This window comes from Gopherus flavomarginatus, chromosome 1, assembly GCF_025201925.1.
Source record: "Gopherus flavomarginatus isolate rGopFla2 chromosome 1, rGopFla2.mat.asm, whole genome shotgun sequence".
NCBI lineage: Eukaryota > Metazoa > Chordata > Testudines > Testudinidae > Gopherus > Gopherus flavomarginatus.
In genome coordinates, this window is record NC_066617.1 from 193773094 (window position 1) to 193790961 (window position 17868).

Sequence of the window (17868 nt, forward strand, 5' to 3'; positions counted from 1 at the left end):
AGGGAGGTCATATTTTGAGCCTACTAGTACTTTTGTATCTCTCCAGGGCTGGCCTTAGGGAAAATGGCACCCCGGTGAACTTTCTTTGGCACCCTTTAAGTACAGCTCCCTGAGCAGTGGGTGGCTGCTCAGCAGGCAGAGCATCAGCAGGTGGAGTGGCGGCGGCACTGTAGGAGTCATGCTGCTGGGAAGGTGGAGAGGAGACACGTTTGAGCCCCTGGCTCCCACTCCACAGCCCCATTTACCTCCTTCTCCTGCCTCCCAGGTGGACTCGTCCCTTCTGCAGCCTCTTGACCCCGGTGACCCCTCTGACCCCAGCAACCTGGGTGTTGTATATCTCTATAACAAGCCTTATTACTAAAGTTGCTGAACTAGGAATCAGTATACTTGAGTTCTGTTCCCTATTCTGTACCGATTTGTCAAATCGGTCATTTTGGAGTCACTTTTGCACTATGAGGTACTGTTTCTCTTTATTTAAAATAGGGATGATCATGCATGGCCATCTTTGTATTTTGCTTTGAGGCCTATGGATTTTTTAAAAAAATGTACACATTATGTAATTGCTAGATCTTATCCTAATGGTGAGGTTAGTTCAAGAAATAAACAATAAAGCCATAACAATTTTGATTAGAAAAATCAAGGAAATACTGAAAGTAACTGATAGAGAATACTTTTATTTAAAAGAGGGCATGTTGGGAGGAACCTTGTACATACAACCGAATAGTGAATAGTTGCCTACAAAAGTGGAAGTTACTATCCAGGTGGATGCTCTCACCCTCATTTTATGATACAGAGAGAGTTCTGGAATACCAGCTCCAACACATTTCCAAAATATCTCCTTACACAAAGGAGAAATCAGAGAGAAAATGGGTGTGTTCCATCCATAGCTATATTCACATGATACAGAACATCCACTGCAACAAACTGGAGAAGCTCTGTAAATATCAGTATAAACTATTTCAGGTCAGGGCTTGGTGATAGGAGAAGAGGAATTATTAGCGGGAACAGGAACAAGAGGCAGATTGCCAAAGAAGGTTCATTATGGGACCCCTATGTCACGGTAGTTTTCAGAACAGCCTGTATTGCATATTTGGTAAGTTTTGGGGTGGCTGGCAGAGGATCTGTGATACACCTTTGCTTGTGGAGCGCATGCTGCTCATGCTTATAACTGAGGACATTTTAGAGATAACCGTCCTTCCTTCAGCATGTTCTGCCAATTCCCGGCTTCACAAACTCATGGCTTTGAGTCCCAGCTAAGTTTTTTCACCTCAATGTATGTGCTATTTGGAATTAGCCGTATAACAACAATCGTAAATATATTACTTACCTAGGAACTTTCAACTGAGGATTGCAAAATAATAAAGGCTGATTTATGCTTTTTTCAGATGAGCTACACTGAAGATGATGATGGGCCACCTAAATGGAGGTGGCTAAAGAACAATGAGTGACATCTTGACTCCACTGATGTTAATAGCAAAACTTCCAGTGACTTCAGTGGGGCAGGGATTTCACTAATGCCTCCTATGTTATGAGGAGAGTATTTTGTAATGTGTCCCCTGCTATAGCCATGCTAGTGCCCACCAGTGTGTGTGACCTGCCTTTGTCCCACACAGAGACACCTATTCCAGGGCCTCTAGAGCAGTTTATCTCAAACTGGGGTCACCGCTTACGTAGGGAAAGCCCCTGGCGGGCTGGGCCGGTGTGTTTACCTGCCCCATCCATCTGATCGCGGCTCCCACTGGCCGCGGTTCGCTGCTGCAGGCCAATGGGAGCTGCTGGAAGTGGCAACTCAAGTTTGAAAAACACTGCTCTAGAGCTTCCAGAAGTAATACCAGTCACTCTTGTCATGTGCTGAGTACTACCGGAAAGCAGAAAGACTTCTCCTCTTCTCCCCACACCACATAGGTGCACTGAGGCAGAATAACTCCCTGCCTGTACACGGTTAGGGAGACATAATCTGTCTCCCACCTCTAAGTTTAATGGTGAATATTGACACTGTTTTCCACCTGAGTAATATGATTGCACGGAAAGGTAATCGGTCTTGACCATGGATACAAAGTGAATCAGGGGTAGAGCCCGGAAGAGCACTCAGCTGATTTATGTCCCTAGACCACTCAGCATTGTAGATAGTACAGTAATCCCCAAAAATGCAAGTTTGAATTTTGGAAAGATTTTTAACTTTAACACTACATTTGAAAGTCTTTAAGCTTTGCAGTTATATGTTCCATAACCTGTATTCACCATAGGCAGAAACAGGAGTTTTCATGAGGATTGTAAGGGAATGGGGGTGGTGGGTGTTTGTTAGCGTTGTGTATTGAGTAAACATTTTCTGCAGATGAAAGAAATCTGAGTAAAATTTAAACTTCCTTTTTCTGTTTGAACTTAAATACAGTTGCTTCTGCTTTAAGATGGCTTGCTCAACAAGGACATCCCTCTTTGTGTTACAAACTGATATGTCACATGCAATATATATATATATCTTTTTTCTAATCTTAATTGTTAACTTTTCCAGAGCAAATCTGTCACTTTGACAAGGTGGATTTCGTATTTAATCTCCAGCCCTTAATGCAATACTATGAAAAAGATCCTTTCTGAGTCCAAGTTCTTCGTTGTCAAGTTGCTAGTGAGCGTTTCTGACCAGAATGCAAAGTAGTTTTAATCCATACGTCCCTTTTTCTGTACTGGGATAGATGCCAAATCTATGCCAGTGATTAACTTTTGAATGTCAGCTGTAACAAATACAGTTTCAGTGTAATTTTGACCAGTTAACTAGTTAAGGAACTGTTTTCATGAAATAGTATTCGGGTATATTTTCGATTCACAAAAATATTCAGACTGTTTAACATCTCAAAAGAGAGGGAGAGAGAGGATGAGAGTGCAAGAACATTCAAATTGTAGAATTTTTTTAAGATTGATTTTTAAGAAACATCTTTGATTAATTTCTCAAATAATAGCATGCTGGATTGCTGACTGATAAGTGACATAATTGTAGTAGTTTTCAAGTACTCTTTATAGAAAATGTATTGAATGATTATTCCAATTCCTCTGTGTCATTGCAAAAGGGAAAGAAAACAAAAATACTCCTTCCTCCTCCCCATATGCCTGGCTGTAATCATTAGGATAACATTGTCTGAGACTCTGGGTAGAAAAAGTATTGTAAAAATAGAAAAAATACAATATCAGAAAAATCTGATCAAGCAGCAGCTGTCAGTCAAGAGCAAAGTACATGACCCCATTAGATGGAGCTGAGTGAATAATACACAACAAATAATTTATTCAGATTATTAGTATATTTTCTGTTTGCAAATTGTCAAACAAATCAACATTTAAAAATGTATTTGTCATTCATAATTAACTCATTATTTCTTCAGCAAATAAGTTTGTCTGCGGATGGCATGGGAACAATTTGTATTTCCAGTTTGTAGTGTACTGATTAGTTGAATACTGTTTTTCTGTTTTAGAAATACTACAAATTATGAATTGTGTGATGAAATATACACAACATATTCACTTAAGGTAAACTTTCTACTGAGATCTTAAAAATACACTTTTGTGAGTATTCTTGCTAGTAAAATTCAAACACTGGAATGATAGTAAGCAGACACAAAAGGATAATTGTAAAACGGTGTCATTTTTAGGATCTTGCACAGGACTTCAGAGTAGTGTGTCTTTGTCACACTGATGTCAGGTGCTAGAAGTCTTTGCGGGCATGCAGAATTATTTGTGCTGACTCACTCTGATGTTAGATTAGCTGAGTCCTATTTATTCCAATCTGGGAACAATAAAAGTTTTCTTTGCAGGACCTCCACTGCCTGATGCTCAAAATGTGCATGAAATGTGCAGAGGAGGAAGCTAATTCTGATGTTTATATTGTACTGTGTAAGTCAACGATAAAAAGCAAACTGCAGGAGAGGGGTTTTGAACTATAGTTCAGACTATAGTTTGTGTATGTAAATTTGAACTATAGTTAGTGTATGTAAAATCTGTTCGGGTCAGGAACTCCACCTCTTTACAGTTACAAATGCTGATGAAAGTTTGCTTTTTCATTGTGGAGAAGACTGATGGAAATTTCCACTGTTTGCTGAGGTCTATTTTAAGAAAGTTAAGGTTGTCACTTTGGACAAAATGCTGGTTTTTCTACAAACCCCGAGGAAATAGGCTTTGTGCCTGTAATTTGTGCAGTACTTGGAGGAATGGAATCTTCTCACTCAGTTGGCATGGTATGGAATACCACTGTAGTTTATTTTATAGCCTGTAACAGCATTTGTACATGATACATTCCTCTCAAGTGGGTTTGTTACTATGGATTTACATGGACATGGCTGTCTACCCATTCCCTTCCTATCTCTCTCACTCCCATAGAACATCAGGGTTGGAAGGGACCTCAGGAAGTCATCTAGTCCAACCTCCTGCTGCTCAAAGCAGGACCAAGCCTCAGACAGATTTTGCCCCAGATCCCTAAATGGCCCCCTCAAGGTTTGAGCTCACAACCCTGGGTTTATTAGGCCAATGCTCAAACTACTGAGCTATCCCTCCCCCCAAGCCTACAGCACCCAGTATTCCCAGGAGGTCTCCCATCCAAGTACTAACCAGGCCCAATTCTGCTTAGCTTCCGGAATCAGATGAAATTGGGCATGTTCAGGCTGACTTTGCCCAAGGTTATCAAACAAATGGTATTTGGGCTATCAAAGCATTTTCCTATAATACATCCAGAAGATGTAATTACTGCAGTATTTTACATACCACTTTGTTTAATGTTCAGCAAGGGCTCCGGCAGGAGCCATTTTTGTCAAAAGGAAAGGCACATCCATTTTCTTTACTGTGTCCACTCTTTTTAGGCTTCTAGTTCAGTTACTATGCTCAATATGTAATATATATTAGCATTTTTACTCTTATACTAATTATCATGATCACTCCCATGGTGGTAGCATGCTATGTATCCTTATATTCCTCCAGCTCCTTTTATTTACTTTAATTCTACTACAACAACACTTCTAACTTTGACATACTAGTTCATATTCCAGGAACAAAAATCTTAAATTCAATAGTCAGTTAGGTTTCTAACAGTAACATACTAACCTATTTTATCATTTACAAATCCCAATCACTTTAAAGCAAGGAAACTAACAGTTAAAGACATGAAATACACTGCTTACATAATTAGCATAAATACATTTGCTTAAATTTTCAAACCTGGGTCTCCCTAAAGCTGGACACCTAAATCCTATATTTAGACACTCAAATTGTAATCAAGTATAAAGAAATGTTTATTTCATCAGAATGGAAAAACCTGTCTCACTGTGCTCAGAAAACAATTGACTGGATGCCTAAAGCTAGACTCCTAAATCCATTTTAGGCCCCTAAATAGTAACATCAAACTTCAGAAGATAATGGACTGTTCCTTAGGGCTATTTTTGATGTTCAAGAACTCCAAGATGATTTGCTGCACATATGGGATGGAATCTTGGCCTTACTGAAGTCAATGGCAAGCTTTTCAGTGGCTTTAAGAGGGCCAGGATTTCATCATGGGTACCAGATTGCATCTGTTTTATTACTCACTCCATCCAAATTTGATACTGCAGGACATCAGTATCTTGTTCCTTAGCACTTTCAAAAATATGAGAGGCGATAACCAGAAATGAGCCTTTTGTACATATAGTGGGTGGGAAGGGAGTGTGGTAGTGATTTTTTGACAGGATAACAACCCTTGGGGATAGAGGGGAGCAGTAGATGTGGTATAACTTAATTTTAGAAAGGCTTTTGACACTGTATTGCATGACCTTCTCATACACAAACTAGGGAAATGTGGACTAGTTGGAGCTACTTTAAAGGTGGGTGCATAACTGGTTGGGAAACTGTTCTTAGAGTAGTTAAAAGTGGCTCATAATCAAGCTGGTAGGGTCCCTCAGAGAACAATCCTGGTTCAATTCTGTTCATTATCTTAAAAAATGATTTATATAATGCTGTAGAGAGTATACTTATACAGCTTGCAGATGATACCAAACTGGGAGGGGTTGCAAGTGATTTGGAGGATAGGATTAAAATTCAAAATGATCTGGACAAGCTGGAGAAATGGTCTGAAATAAATAGGATAAAATTTGAGAGGAGCAAATGCAAAGTGCTCCACTTAGGAAGGAGCAATTGAGAAATGACTGCCTAGGAAGGAGTACTGTGGAAAGGGATCTGGGAATTATAGTGGATCAAAAGCTAAATATGAGTCGCAGTATAACACTGTGGCAAAAAAAGTTAACTTCATTCTGGGATGTGTTAGTGGGAATGTTGTAAGCAGGACACAAAAAGTAATTTTTTTTCACTCTACTTCATGCTGATACAGTGTCAGTTGGATTATGTCCAGTTCTGGGTGCCTCATTTCAGGAAAGAGGTGAACAAATTGGAGAAAGTCCAGAGGAGAGCAGCAAAAGTGTTTAAAGGGCTAGAAAACATGACCTGTGAGTACAGATGTTGTTTTTTAAATGGGTTTGTTTAGTCTGGAGAAGATTGGGGGTGGGGGGAGGGCATGATAACAGTTCTCAAGTACATAAGAGGTTGTTACAAGGAAGAGGTGCAACATTGTCCTCTTTAACCTCTGAGGATAGGACAAGAAGCAATAAACTTAAATTGCTGCAACGGAGATTTAGGTTGGACAGTAGGAGAAACTTCTTAACTGTCAGGGTGGTTAAGCACTGGAATAAATTGCCTAGGGAAGCTGTGAAATCTCTGTCATTGGAGGTTTTTAAGAACAGGTTAGACAAACTCCTGTCAGGAATGGCATAGTTATTACTTAATCCTGCCTTGAGTTCAGGGGACTGGACTAGATGACCTATTCAGGTCCCTTTCAGTCCTGGACTTCTATGAGTCTATAAAAAGCTGAGGATAACAGTAAAAATAAAAGCAATTAAAGAAATACAGTTAAATGCTGGATAGTATATTCAAAATAGGATGTGAACGTATAGCCAGAAGAAAACGTTCTGCTGGGTTCTAATGAAGGTTCTGATATTTGCACTCAGTTTGGTGAGACAGGTGATCAAAGAAGGATATTGTATTGTTACATGGGCAGTATTTGCTTTCTGTTACTGTGAAGCACCATTTTATGGACATCTAGATGACTCTGCTGGTTTAGCTCAGAATGATAAAATTCTATTTGAGATTGTTTTGTGTGCCTTTTGTTAGACATTGACAATAAGGTGCTAAAGCAGTGGTTCCCAAACTGGTTCCGTCACTTGTGCAGGGAAAGCCCCTGGGGGGACAGGGTGGTTTGTGTACCTGCCGCGTCCACAGGTTCAACCAATCACGGCTCACAAGCACTGGGAGCCGTGATTGGCTGAACCTGCAGATGCGGCAGGTACACAAACCGGCCTGGCCCACCAGGGGCTTTCCCTGCACAAGTGGCAGAACAAGTTTGGGAACCACTGTGCTAGAGAATCATGTAAAAAAAACCCAAAAAAACGGCTGTATGTCTCTACTAAAAATTTAGTAGTTCTCTACAAAATTTTTCTCCCTCTCCTGGGCTCTCCCATTACATTGCTACCAAATAAACAGTCTCAGGCCCTTCTGTCCAGACTTTTATTTCTTTTTATTTCATTTTACCAGTCTGCAAACCAAAATTGAAAACAAGAATGTGGTAACCATCCTGCTGTTCATGATCTCTCTGCTCAAAAGTCTCTCTTCCATGTCTTACTGCCAGGCCTTCTGCCTCTGGCAATCTCAGCAACTCTCCTACTCCAAATTTCATTATCTTCACTGTAGCTTTCTGTTGCTCTGATAGTGAAACCACATGACCCAACCCAGGTGTGGCTCCTTTGTAATCAGGTTTGGCTAGCCCTAGGTCATCCAGTCCTTAATGGTAAGCCATGCTGTTAGAATGTCCAACACGTACTATATTTAGCTGATTTAGTTTGACCAGGAGAAGTAGGAGCATGATTAACAGACACATGGAATGTGCTTAAACAGCAATCTGCAACTTTATTAATTATATCCTGGGGAGGGGCACTAAATTGCCTGCCCAGCTGTCATGCATTTAAGTGGTTGCAGTTATTCCTGGGGAAATTCTGGGCCAATGCACACATGCAGAATTCATGTCCCCACAGTTTTCTTTTCACAGAAAATAAATTTGCGGGAGATGTGCTGCAGTTACATCTTTTGTCCACCAGAGGCAGATGTGGTTCTAGAACAGAAGGCAGCCAATTCATGGGCCAGAAAAGCCACCTTCAGATAGAAAGGAGGAGAGGCTGCTTTTCTTACAGCACCTTGCCTACAGGGCCAAGTAAGGAGGCACTGGATATGGGGGGGATGGACTGAGCAGGGCACATGGGGCTGCTGGGGGGGGGTCACATAGACTAGGGGTCAGAAAGGCTAGTGGGGTGGAGAAACTGAGGTGGGGGCATAGGAGCCAGTGGATGACTGCATTGAGTGAGGGGCTAAATGGGAGTGAGGGTACAGAGCCACATGGGGATGCAGGGGAAGGAGGTACAGAGAAACATGAAGACAGGGGCAGATGTGCTTAACTGAATGGGAGAGGCTAGGGGTCAGCCAGGGTCTGCACTGGGAAGAGTCCCCAACTCCCTAACAATCACTCTACCCCCCCCCCCCACTCAAGAACCCGTGTTCTATACTTCTTCCACCCACACCCAACCCCCCTACAAGTTCATTCCCAGGCTCCTTCCCAGCAACTGCGTCCTTCTCCCTCAGCATCTTCATTACCCCTGACTCCTCCAAGCCTTTGCATTGCTTTTGAGGGGTGCAAAAATACATTTCTGTATCGTAGTTTAAATTAATTATTGCTTAAAGTTCTCTATTAATATGCCTAGTAAGGAATCTATTTTTCATAAAACATTTCCTAAATCTTTTTTGTTGTCTATATTGTTACAGATATACTTACTGACAGGTATTTTGAAATATATTAATAAAATAATTGAAACCATCATGATTGTTATGTTATTTTGACAAATGAAATATGCTGAATTTTGCATAATTTTAAAATATTGTGTGCAGAATTTTTAATATTTGGCACCAAATTCCTCCGGGAGGAGGCCCCTCAATCTGCAAAGATTTCAAGCTCCTCTACTCCTATGAGCATAAGGTTCAACTGCACAATCCTGGGTCTCGTTTACCTCTGGGAGCTGTCCCTTTTAGCATTTCCCCATGCTGGACACTGGCCTGAAGTTGTAATGAGTCAGTAATTATAACAGCATTCTGAAAGCCATAAATCCTCTTGTTTGTAACCCAACTGTTCTATCTGGAGGCTGCAAGAAAGTTTGAAAAAACCCACTTGGCTACATGAAATTTGGCCCAGTGGGAAGAAATCCTTCCTGACTTCTAAAAGTAGGTGATGAGTCAGACCTGTAGAATCATATGTGGCACAGCTCCTAATCTACAACTAAAGGAAAGGAGAGCAGGAGAGCTAACCAGAGATAAGAGACTTTTGCAAAACCCAAGCTTGGCTCAGATTGGCTGTTGCATGCACATCGTTGCCTATTAGCTCGCCTCATCCCCATTTATCCAGGTCATGGCTAAGGAGCACCACCCCATCCAGCCACACACGTGTTTGGACTTACTTTGTTGCCCAAAGTTCCTTTATCCCTGCTAAAAGCAGTAAGAGTGTATTGGATATGAAATAAGTCACACTTATGAAACACATCAGTTATTCAAGTTTAGTTAATATGGTTACAGATGAAAGAATGGACAATGTGGGTAAAAGAAATGTGACCCTTTGTTTAAAGTTTTTGCACAGTAATGTCACCAGAGAGGACATCCTCCAGTTTACAGAAATCAATGAGGTGACTGGAAGAAGCATAGCAGAGATTATATTGATTGAGCCACAAACCATAGAAATGTATCACAGTTGACTTGTGGTTTTGGGTTTGATGGAGCTTGTGAAATGAGAGGAGGTTTGTCTGGAACCTGGGCACTCATTTGCAGCGAGTACACAGTGGTACCCTCTGTCCAAGTGACTGTCTAATCTTGGTGATTAATAAATGAGATTAAGTTCCTGCAGTTCATAATTGTTGAGGTATAATTGCCAGAAAAAAAAAAACCTTTCATTATTAACCTCAGCCTAAAGAGTGACCTGTTTGGAACCTCATATCAAGAGAGTTTCTAAAGACAAACCAAGTCAACGGCTCTTAACTGCACTGACAGTTGATATGTTCGCTTATATGACACTGTGAATACTTTCCATAAATTTGAATCCATATATTATGGACACTCAAGAGATCACAAAGATTGGGACACACACATCAAGAAATGCAAATATTTTTCTAGGTGTTTTACATTTAGAATCTTACACAACATTCTAGAAGCTCATAGACTTTAAGGTCAGAAGGGACCATTATGATCATCTAGTCTGACCTCCTGCACAATGCAGGCCACTGAATCTCACCCATCCACTTCTATAACAAACCCCTAACCTATGTCTGAATTATTGAAGCCCTCAAATTGTGGTTTGAAGACCTCAAGCTGCAGAGAATCCTCCAGCAAGTGACCCGTGCCCCAAGCTGCTTTGCTTGAGACAAGAAGTGAAATATGGTGTCCTGAAACTGACTTTTGGACAACAACCATACCAAAATGAAGTTCACGAGTTTTGTGTCAAAATGAAGATTAAGTCAACAATCTTTTTTTCAAGACAATGACATGTGGAAACTGATGTTGGCCTAGAATTTTCAGTGTGCAGGTTTGTCAAGCAACAGCAACATTAGCAGAATATATCATCAGACTCTGCACTGCAATAGTATAAACATTCACTGTTTCTTCCATTTATGATTGCTTTACTCATGCAGATATGTGACAGTTTTGGAGATGGGGAGGGAGAGAGAGGCCTCTCATTTTTCAAAACAATTGCATAATAAACGTAGATGATTGGTTAGCCAATACTTGTTAAATTTATTGCATGAGAAACATCTGGTTTCTGTGGAGTACCAGCAATGCAGGAAATAGTCACAAAGAAAAGAGTTTCTGTTTGACATGGTTATTGAAATTCTATTTAAGTATGACTTTGTAATCTTTTTCAATATCCACATATTGCTAAAGATCTTTAATACTCTGTCTGTAATTACAAGTGTAGGAAATATATTTTTTTTCAGTCTTGCTTATTTGAAAAGTTTCACCCACTGCAGTGTCTAATAACTGTTTGAATGGACTAGCCTCCGTGTTTATTTTGGAGATGACCCGTGAAATACAAACAAATTGGCAGAAGATACAGTTGACTGTTTTGTAAGACAGCTAGGTTCTTGCAGACTGTTTCTAAAGTATTAGATACACTGCAGTTTTAATTTATATAACACTCATTTGCATACTGATTCTTCCCACCTGTTTTTCCCATTGCAAAATTTTTACAAGCATTACTGCCATGAGCATTTAGCCTGGACTAAGTCTTCTCAGGCTTCTGGGAACATCTAGCTCACAGTAGGCATGCTCATATGCTTAGCACAATCTATTCCATACCAACATTCTATCATCCCTTAGTATAATCACTGCAATATTACTAAGAGAATACCCCTTTGCTGTATGTAGATGTAAGTGTTGGCTTTTTAAAAATCACACACTATAAAAAACTGTATGTGTATGGTCCTAAACACAGGTAAGACAGGTGGGAGCTTTAAATCAGACATAACTTGCCTTGTGACTTTATTGATTTTTTTTATAGAAACAATAACAAATACAAAAAAAAATGACTTAGAACTTCCATATGTTTCTGAATACTGCATGCGTCACAGGATCTCCAAGAGAATTATGCAATTTTATAACTCATAAAAGCTGCAAGACCTGACAATACAAAACCAAGTAATGCTACATAGACATAACCCATTAGGGTGGGGAGTGACAGTTGTAAAATAGGAGAAGATATACATAAATGGGAAGGAGGGCACTAGGGAGGGAATGGAAAAGAAAGGGGAGTTAGATGTCGGTGACTGGTGAAAATATTCTGGGGGAGTGTAGGGGCTGAGCCTGCCCCACACTCCCCTGCAGCAGTGGCTTGTGTTGCACAAGGCTGGCCTTGCTTCCTGCTCAGCCCATTGGCTCTCACTGGCTGTAGAGTTTGAGGAGCTTGCCATAGCATCATTTGAGCACATCTGCACACAGGCAGGACCCTTTCCTCATGATGTCTGATCACTGCCCCCAACTTTCTTCCTGACTGTTATCAATAGATGCAGGTGTCATAACATTTTTCCCCAGATCTGGACCTTAGCGTCCAAAATATGGGTGTTAGCATGAAAACCTCCAAGCTTAGTTACCAGCTTTGACCTGGTATGGCTGCCACCAGCTAGGAATTATACAGTGCCTAGCTCACTGTGGTTTCCCCAAAACCTTCCCTGGGGGACCCCAAGACTCAGATGCCTTGAGTCTTACAACAAAGGGAAATAACCCCCTCCCCTTGTTTCCTTGTTACTTCCTGCCAGGCTCCTCTCCCTGGACGACCCTAGGAGATTGCCTGCTTCCAGTCCTGGAAACACAAGTACCGAGACCTAATCTCTCTTCCCCCTCACCCAGAGGGTATGCAAAGTCAGGCTTAGTAAATCTAACACAAAGAGATTTTCCCCTTGACTTTTTCCTCCCACCAATTCCCTGGTGAGCTGCAGACTCAATTCCCTGGAGTCCCCACTAAAGAAAAACTGCAACAGGTCTTAAAAAGAAACTTTATATAAAAAAAGAAAGAAAAAGACATTAAAAATAGTCTCTGTAATAAGATGACAATATACAGGGTCAATTGCTTAAAGGGAAAAAATGAATAAACAGCCTTATCCAAAAAGAATACAATTTAACACATTCCAGCAACTACACACATGTAAATACAAAAGAAAACAATATAAACCTATTGTCTTACTATCCTTGTACTTACAACTTGGAAACAGAAGATTAGAAAGCCAGGAGATAGAAAAATCACTCTCAGAGCCGAGAGGGCACAGACCCAAGACAAAACAAAGAACTCACACCCAAAGCTTCCCTCCACCCAGATTTGAAAAAGTCTTGTTTCCTGATTGGTCCTCTGGTCAGGTGTTTTTTGTTACCCCTTTCCAGGTGAAAGAGACATTAACCCTTAGCTATCTGTTTATGACACGCCCCCCAAATTACAGACAGTGGGGAACCTCACTGCCGGCGATTTCCTCCTAGAACTTTAAAATAAACAGATTAATACAACCCATGCACCTTTACATACACCACTAAGTATATAACTAACAGACTTTTACATTTTAAGAACACTTTTTAACTACTGGATTCTGGGAAACTCTCACGGGAGAGAGCATCAGCTACTTAGTTAGAAGCTCCTGAGATGTGCTGAATTTCAAAATCAAAATCTTGGAGAGCTAAACTCCAACGAAGAAGTTTCTTGTTGTTCCCCTTGGCAGTATGAAGCCACTTTAGCGCAGCATGGTCAGTTTGTAGCTGGAACCGCCGTCCCCAAACATATGGGTGTAGCTTTTCCAGGGCGTCCACAATGGCGTAGCATTCCTTTTCACTGACTGACCAGTGACTTTCCCTCTCAAACAGTTTCTTGCTGAGAAACACGACAGGATGGAAGTTGTGATCCGTTGCTTCCTGCATGAGAACTGCTCCTATACCACGCTCAGATGCATCCGTGGTTACTTGGAATGGCTTGTCAAAGTCCGGGGCCCTGAGCACAGGGTCAGACATGAGCGTCGCCTTAAGTTGGGTAAAGGCCTTTTGACACTCATCAGTCCACTTAACTGCATTTGGCTGGGTCTTTTTGGTCAGGTCGGTCAGTGGGGCAGCGATTTGGCTGTAGTGTGGTACAAATCGCCTGTAGTACCCGTCCAAGCCTAAGAAGGATTGAACCTGTTTCTTTGACTTTGGGACAGGCCACTTTTGGATAGCATCCACTTTGGCCTGTAGGGGGTTCATGGTTCCTCGACTCACCTGGTGTCCCAGGTAAGTTACTCTGTTTTGGCCTATTTGACACTTTTTTGCCTTAACAGTTCGTCCGGCCTGCCTGATGCGCTCAAAGACCTTTTCCAGGTGTTCTAGGTGTTCGGGCCAGGAGTCAGAAAAAATGGCCACATCATCGAGGTAGGCAACTGCATATTCTCCCAGTCCTGCTAGTAGACCATCTACCAGCCTCTGGAAGGTGGCGGGTGCATTTTGCAGCCCGAAAGGAAGGACATTAAATTCATACACCCCCGCATGGGTGACGAATGCTGACCTTTCCTTGGCAGATTCATCTAGTGGTACTTGCCAGTACCCTTTGGTTAAGTCTATTGTAGAGATGAACTGGGCACATCCCAACTTCTCCAATAGCTCATCGGTGCATGGCATTGGATAGTTGTCTGGACGAGTTACCACATTTAGCTTACGGTAGTCCACGCAAAAGCGTATTTCCCCATCTGGTTTGGGTACCAGAACCACTGGAGATGCCCGTGCACTGGTAGATGAGCGGATTATACCCATCTGTAGCATGTTCTGGATCTCCCATTCTATACCAGCTTGGGCATGAGGAGACACCCAGTAGGGTGGGGTTCTAATTGGGTGAGCATTACCTGTGTCAGTGGAGTGGTATGCCCGTGCAGTCCGTTCTGGGGTGGCTGAGAACAATGGGCGAAGCTAGTGCACAGATCCTTGATTTATTGCTGCTGCAGACGTTCCAGGGTTGTGGAGAGCTTCACCTCTTCCACGCCACCGTCTTTTTTCCCGTCATAGTAGACACCTTCAGGCCACTCAGCATCATCTCACTGGACTGTAAACTGACAAACCTGTAAGTCTCTGGAATAGAAAGGCTTGAGAGAATTAACATGGTACACTCTGGGCTTTAGTGAGGAATTGGGAAATGCTATGAGGTAGTTCCCAGTTCCCAGGCGCTCTTGGACCGTGAATGGCCCTTCCCATGATGCTTCCATCTTATGGGCCTGTTGCGCCTTCAAGACCATAACCTGGTCTCTTACCTTGAAGGAACGTTCTCTGGTATGTTTGTCATACCAGGCCTTTTGCTCTTCCTGAGCATTTTTTAGGTTTTCTTTAGCAAGGGCTAAAGAGTGTCGGAGGGTGTTTTGTAGGCTGCTTACAAAGTCCAGAATGTTAGTCCCTAGAGAAGGGGTAAACCCCTCCCATTGCTGCTTCACCAACTGTAATGGCCCCTTAACCTCGTGGCCATACACAAGTTCAAATGGTGAAAACTCTAAACTGGGATGTGGTACAGCCCTGTAGGCAAACAGCAACTGCTGCAACACTAGGTCCCAATTATTGGAGTGTTCGTTGACGAATTTACGTATCATGGCCCCCAAAGTTCCATTAAACCTTTCCACCAGGCCATTGGTTTAATGGTGGTACGGGGTGGCAACCAAGTGGTTCACCCCATGAGTTTCCCACAGTTTTTGCATGGTCCCTGCCAGGAAATTAGATCCTGAATCTGTAAGGATGTCGAAGGGCCAACCTACCCTGTCAAAAATGTCTGTTAGGGCCTGACACACAGCGTTAGCCCTGGTGTTGCCTAGAGCTACTGCTTCCGGCCATCGGGTAGCAAAGTCCACGAAAGTCAGTACGTACTGCTTTCCTCTGGGCTTCTTTTTTGGGAAAGGACCCAGAATATCCACAGCTACTCACTGAAATGGGACCTCAATTATGGGGAGTGGCTGGAGAGGGGCTTGACCTGGTCTTGGGGCTTTCCCACGCTTTGGCATACCTCACAAGACCGGACATACTTGGCAACATCCTTGCCCATCCCCTCCCAGTGGAAGGACTTCCCCAACCTGTCTTTGGTTCTGTTCACCCCAGCATGGCCACTGGGATGATCATGGGCTAAGCTTAAGAGCTTCCCCCGGTACTTAGTTGGAACCACCAACTGTTTTTGCGGCTGCCATTCTTCCCGGTGTCCACCAGAAAGAATCTCCTTGTATAAAAGTCCTTGGTCTATAACAAACCGGGATCGGTGAGAAGAGCTGAGAGGTGGTGGGGTGCTCCGTGCCGCCGCCCAAGCTTTCTGAAGGCTGTCATCTGCTTCCTGCTCAGTCTGGAACTGTTCCCTTGAGGCTGGGGTCACCAGTTCTTCCTTAGACTGTGGACTTGGGCATGGTCCCTCTGGAAGTGATGTAGGTGATGGGGTTGTTTCCGTTGCTGGTGAACCGCTCTCCGCTGGTGCACGTGAGGGTATTTCAGGCTCTGGCTGAGCCTTCTGGGTATGGCTGTCTGTTGCTTCTGCCAGTTCTGGCTCGCTGGCACCCTCTGGCGTTGAGTTTGAAGCTGTGGTTGCAATTGCTGGTGCTGGTTGCTGTTCCAGTTCCGGGCCTGGGACTGGAGGTGCTGTGGCTGTTTCAGTGGTTGGCATGGAATCCGGGTCCACTACCTCTGTCTGGGTCTCTGGTAACACAGACGGGGCGTCTGTGGACGGCTCAGGAACAGGAATGGGTCTGGAAGCTTGCCTGGTTTGGCTGTGTGTAACCATTCCCACTCTCTTGGCCCGCTTCACCTGGTTGGCCAAGTCTTCCCCCTGTAGCATGGGGATGGAATAATTGTCATAGACTGCAAAAGTCCACGTTCCTGACCAGCCTTTGTACTGGACAGGCAGTTCAGCTGTAGGCAAGTCTACAGCTTGTGACGTGAAGGGGTAAATTGTCACTTGGGCCTTTGGGTTGATGAATTTGGGGTCTACGAAGGATTGGTGGATAGCTGACACTTGTGCCCCCATGTCTCTCCACGCAGTAACCTTCTTTCTGCCAACTCTCAAAGTTTCCCTTCGTTCCAAGGGTATTTGAGAGGCATCTGGGCCTGGGGACCTTTTGGGTGATGGTGGTGTAATGAACTGCACTCGGTTGGCATTCTTTGGGTAGTTGGCCTTTATATGTCCCAGTTCATTACACTTAAAGCATCTTCCTGCTGACTGGTGAAAATATTCTGGGGGAGTGTAGGGGCTGAGCCTGCCCCACGCTCCCCTGCAGCAGTGGCTTGTGTTGCACAAGGCTGGCCTTGCTTCCTGCTCAGCCCATTGGCTCTCACTGGCTGTAGAGTTTGAGGAGCTTGCCATAGCATCATTTGAGCACATCTGCACACAGGCAGGACCCTCTCCTCATGATGTCTGGTCACTGCCCCCAACTTTCTTCCTGACTGTTATCAACAGATGCAGGGCCCCAGGATTTCTCCTCTTCCCCCTACTTCCGCTGGCCTTAACCTCACCAAATTGGACAGGTGCCAGGGTAGCGACGTGGTTCAGATAATAGATTTGGGAAATCTAAGCTCCCTCTAGCCCTAGTTACCTGCCACCTGTGAGATTAGATGGAACTTAGAGGTCCATTATTCTTTGAGCAGTCTAAACATTGTTTATCTAAATGTGTCTAAACATTTATTTGGAATCATATAATTGATCTCTGTCAGTAAGCTATTCTTTTAAAAACACTTCTATGAGCATAATCTTCATTGGCTGAAATTTTCTTTCTCTTTATTACCTCACACGTACAGTGTTATATTTGTGTCAAAAGAAGGTTCTTATTCCTTTAAATTAATTTGGTCCTGCTTATTGTCCACATACAGTCATCACAATGCTGTGTTTTATTTTAGTAGCATGTTGATATGTAGTGGGGTCCTGCAACAGATCAGTGTATAACATACCCTATTTATTTCAGTACGGAGTATTATTTAAAAAAAATGCAAGATCCGAAGAAAGGACGGATTAATTTTAGGGAACAGGAGCATATAAGCCTAAGACACAAAAATCACATATTCATACTATCATCATTCAAAAGACAACCAAAAAAAATAAGCAAAAAAAGCAGATATCCCATGACTCCAGAACTGGCCTTTTATGACATCACAATAAATATTGTATGCAGTATTAAATACTTAGAAATCTGCTTAATCCAACTATGAGGGAATTGACCAGACCACCCCTCTTCCCCTTCACACTGGAGAGGGAGACCCATATAAAGGGGA

The 17868-nt window shown here is 42.7% G+C and overlaps 1 protein-coding gene across 2 annotated transcripts in view; it reads left to right on the plus strand.

The window, feature by feature from the left end:
- NCAM2 (neural cell adhesion molecule 2) overlaps positions 1 to 17868 on the plus strand; it is a 561732-nt gene that overhangs the window by 21109 nt on the left and 522755 nt on the right. The window lies entirely within an intron of this gene.